This window comes from Parasteatoda tepidariorum, chromosome 5 (genome assembly GCF_043381705.1).
Source record: "Parasteatoda tepidariorum isolate YZ-2023 chromosome 5, CAS_Ptep_4.0, whole genome shotgun sequence".
In the NCBI taxonomy this organism is placed as follows: domain Eukaryota; kingdom Metazoa; phylum Arthropoda; class Arachnida; order Araneae; family Theridiidae; genus Parasteatoda; species Parasteatoda tepidariorum.
The window spans coordinates 38,691,869-38,697,057 of record NC_092208.1 but is presented as its reverse complement, the minus strand read 5'-3'; positions in this window follow the sequence as shown (position 1 = coordinate 38,697,057).

The window sequence follows — 5,189 nt, the reverse complement described above, 5'->3', positions numbered from 1 at the left end:
TATTTTGTTTCTGAATTTTTTTTTATTTTTATGTTTAACCAAAGTTAAAACAAACTGATCATTATCTTTTATTGATAAGAATTACTCTTACTGTTATATTAGTTTGATCATTTTGTGATCTCTTAAAGTAATTTTACTTGAGAAAGTGCAATTTTTTACATACCCAGTCTCTTATGATCGACACTCAAACCCACTATATTCATTGATGCACGAACTTACAATCTTTTTACTGGTCCTCAGACCCGCAATCATTTCATCAGTACTCGAACCTGTTTTTATCATTTGCGAGTGCAACGCTCAAATCATCTGGGAGAATCCAAGTCCATATGGGGAGAAAATTGGTTCTATGTCTAAAACCTCTCTTCTCAGCTCAGATGTAACGGAAAGTTTAGGGATGTTTCCCTAATCCATAATATCCACATTTAGATGTCAAAAATATTTTTTTAAATCCAACTTTCCTTACTTTAAGCGCTATCTTTAGTGCAATATTGAGTTCCATATAGTGTCCAAGCTTGTAAATCAAGAAAGAAATTAATGTACTTCGTACTCCTGTGATCTTTACACGCTAATGCTGAAAGCATGCCTTGTGCTGCCATATATAAAAAGAGTTCTGTTATTTACCACCTGAAGTCCATTTCGATCGCCAACGCTCAAATCGATTTTTTTTTTTTTCGGTACTCGAACACGCTATCATTTGATCAGTACTTGAACTTAGTATCTTTTTATAAGTACTCTAACGTACAATCATTCGATCGATTTCCTAGCGGATTCTATTTTGTTCAAAATTCTAGCCCACTGTCTTTTTATTGATTTAACAGTACTTGAGCCCTCTAACATTTGATCAATAATCGAACTTTTTTTTTTTTAATGTGGTACTTAATCCCGTTGTCATTTGATCAGCACTCGAACCCTTTACTTAATTATATGATCAATAATTGAACCTATTATAATGTGATCATTAATCGGACTCACTATCATTTGATCACCTTTCTGAACTACTTTTTTTTTTTTTTTTTTAAATACTCGAACTTGCTACCTTTTAATTGGTACTCGAATTGCTTTTATTTAAACCCACTATTTTGTACCGGTTCTCGAACTCGCCTCATTTGTTTAGTACCATTGAAGAACTGGAATATCCTGGAGGTCAGTGAACGCAACTTCAAGGAAGTGCCATACCGTATATATTAAACTAAATTGGAAAATTTCTTTTTGAATATTAAATTTTTCTGAATCTTAGATTATGAGTTATTTGAAGAAACTACTTTTTTTTTTTTGTTGTTGCGGGATCTTGAACCTTCTTTTATTTGATCAGAACTAGAACTATTGATTATTCAATCATTGATTGAACCCTCTCGCCTATAGCCAGTTCTCGAACCTACTCTCTCTTGATCAATATTCGAATCCACTACCTGCACTCAAACCCAGTGTTGTGACCTTTTGGTATACTGAAAATTTGCACCCGTTTTTAAATCTAACAGTCGTTTCAATGTGTAACCTCTCGTGAAGTTGTAGTAAAAATATTACTGTTTAAAACCATTTATATTAATCTTGTGGAAAAAAAGCACTAATTTTACTACTAATTATAACTTATTAAAAAACTAACCGCATCCGGCCCGCGAAACCTTTTTTTGTAGCCCGCGAACTAAAATATATTAGTTGTCAATTTTCGTAAAAAATCTATTAAAATACTTTTCTCGTTAATATAAACCTAATTTCTTCGTTTCTGTGAAATTTAACATACCAACTGTGCAAAAAAAAAAATTATTTCTCAGGTTTTGCATCCAAGAAATATTTATTCAAATACAAAAATAATCGTGTATGTTGCTCTTTTTTTTTTTTTTTTTTTGTATTTTGTGAAGATAATTTTGCATGTGCGTATTAGAAATTTTCTCAAAGAAATTCTCCGATTTAACTTTTTGAAACCACTCATTTTGGATGAAAATATTTACAAACACATTTGTAAACTTAAAATGTAAATTTCTATTTTCTGGTGGTTGCAGCAGACAAACCTCAATTTTCTCATTGAATATTTTGTGTGCTACTATGTAAGTTTTAATACCAACCTTTTTGAAGTTTTATATCTTAACAATTAGCTATCTGTTGCACATTAAAGTTATTGTAGCACGAATTTTTATTATTTATTTAATATTTTTAAAAATCTACTTATTTTTTTAATTTGTAATTCAATACTTTTGTTTAGTACAACTTGGTAAAATACTGACAGTAATATTTAATGTTCCTTCAATCAAACATAAAAGAGTCCTACATAAAATGTTGATAAAGTTGCGACCAGCCATTTGATTTGCGTTTTCAATTGTGGCCCCCGGCCTCATGTAAGTTGGAAACCCCTGCTCCAGCGCAATCTTTTTCGCACTTTCAACATAACTGTTGACTACAGTTGAAGGTGGCAGATTTACAGTAGGAATTGCATCGTTCCTAAAACATGGTCTTCGTGTAGGAATGCTTGAAAGTAACGATAGGTCATTAATCAGAAACAGAGCAAGAGGAGTTTTATCTATTTTTTTCTTTCTTGCAGAAGCAGTTCCTTCTTAATTATAACTGTAAATTAAAATGCTCCATTCAAATAATTTCTGCTTAAATTTTGAATCTCGTATTTCACTTTGAAAACTGTAGTTTCTAATTTTTTTAAAACCTGCTTCCATTCTCAAAATATACTCCATTAACCATTATTTAAAGTACATTACAAGTGTAAAAAATCTATTGAGAATATTGCGTTAAGTTCGAAAGTTCAAGATAGTGCTCTGTGTATCTAAATTCGCAACCTGCAAGTGCATATACTAATCTTTGCTGTACACTTACTGTGTTAGTATTAAGTACAAAATCAATCATTTTGAAAAGAATACTATTATCTTTCTTTTATTATCTTTTATTTTTTATACTATTATCTTTTATTTATTAGGCTTTATAGAGAAGACAGTCAGAATTGATTTCTTTTTATCTTCAAGGAACGTTTTGGATGCAGAGAGGTACGTACCTCAGTACTGTTGACAATTATCGGTCGCTGTCCCAGCAATTCTGTACATGTTGGAGGAGCGTGAAGGGGGGGGGAGATCGTGAAAAGAATTCCGTGTATAAACCGGGCAATGGCACTTGACCGTAAAAAAACATCAGTATAGGGTATACCGGGCAAATGTATACCGGGCAGTGGCACTTAACTAGACCTTGTATATATTTCAGACATTTAGCAAAAGTCTAGCCAACTAGACCTAGTATAAGTGCCACTGTCTGGTATACCCTACACTGATGCTTTTTTTTAAGGTCAAGTGCCTTTGCCCGGTATACGCTGCACTGATGTTTTCTTAAGGTCAAGTGTCCCTGCCCGGTATACCCTACACTGATGTTTTTTATTAAGGTTCAGTGCCATTGCCCGGTATACCCTCGCTGCACTGATGTTTTTTAAGCTCAAGTGCCATTGCCCGGTATACCCTACACTGATGTTTTTATAAGGTTCAGTGCCACTGTCCGGTATACCATGCAATTATGTTTTTTTAAGGTTTAGTGCCACTGCCCAGTATACATTTGCCCGATACTCCAAACACTGATGTTTCTTCTAATCTATCGTCAGTAAGTATTAAAATATCGAATAAATGTAATTATATAAACGAAATAAATTAATATCAAATCGGATGTAATAAATATTTCGGACATTCACCAAAGCGACAATGTGATAGTCAACATTCACCGATGAAAGTCAACAACCACCGATTTCGGTCATTCACAGTAACATGCACATCATTTACATAATAGCCGCATCAGGACGTTTATTTCATACTTTGTCTAAATAGCATTTGTCATTCTATAGAATGCCTAGGCATTATATACATTGCCTAGGGAAAATATGTTATAATTCTCATATTTCCTACTTTGCCTAAAAACATCCAGCATTCTATACAATGCTGGCGTTTCATACTTTGCCGATAACATACATATATTAAGATCTAACTAACTTTAAAGTTAAAAAAAATTTAAAAACGAAAGCAAAACAAATAACAATAATAAAAACAAAGACATAACGACAAAATTCAACAAAAAACATATTTTATACGAGTTCGAAAATGACAGCAAACGTCGCAAAAAATAAACGTAAAAACAAATGCGAACGGTGACGGTAAACCTTTGAAATTTAGTCAATACGCCAAGGAAGCGAACAAAGAAATCCCCTATATTCTCAGTGTAATTTCCCTCTTTCTCTATTTTCACTCTTCCGACGAAACTCTAAGTTTTTAACATTATGGAATCGTCCTTTCCCTAGTCCAGGGATGGCGAACCAATGGCACGCGTGCCATTTATGGCACTCGACACAATATTTTGGGCACGCCACCTATCACAATTGAAGCATATGTAACAATTAAATTGAAATTCACGAAAAACAAACAAAATAATAAGCAATTATTAAAAAAAAATTAACAATTAATGCTAAAAAAACAATTAATAACCATAAAAAACAAGCTAACAATAAATAACTAGCAGAAATAATTTAAGAGTCCTGCTTAAACTAACATCTTACAACCTAATATAAGTTATTTGTCATCTAATCTGCAACAACAGAAGTCACACTGATGTTACTTTAAGTTGAATTGTGCGTATAACTGAGACATTGCAAAATGTATTTTATTTCAATGTAAATAAAGAGTTTTGAGTTGATAGTGTTTAGTATTATTATTTTCCCTATAATCACGAAGTCAAAATTATTTGACGGCACGTCTATGACCTCATTAAAAATTTTTTTTAGAAAAATGGCACGTTGATGTATAAAGGTTCGCCACCCCTGCCCTAGTCGCTTGTTTTTAAACTAGCACATTTTTTTTAAAAAATAAGCATGCAGATGTTTGCCCAAGGGTTATACCTTTCGATGAGTGTTATACCTTTCGAGTTGGTCCCTTTCTGTGATGTTTCTTTGTTTTTGTTGTTGTTGCTGTTTAGATTATCGCGTTAACGAGACGGCGAGTATCCTGCCATGGATCACAACACGGAAATCTCCCCTTTTGAAATTCTGACATGAACACACGGATCAATTTGGTTGGCAGACCTTGTGAAACGTGGTATGATTGTATATGCGCGTGATAAATTGTTGAAAACATACACATGGTTTTAAACATTAAACTACACAATGCATTGATTTAAAAAAGTATACAGTATATACTTATAGTAAGATATTATATACAATT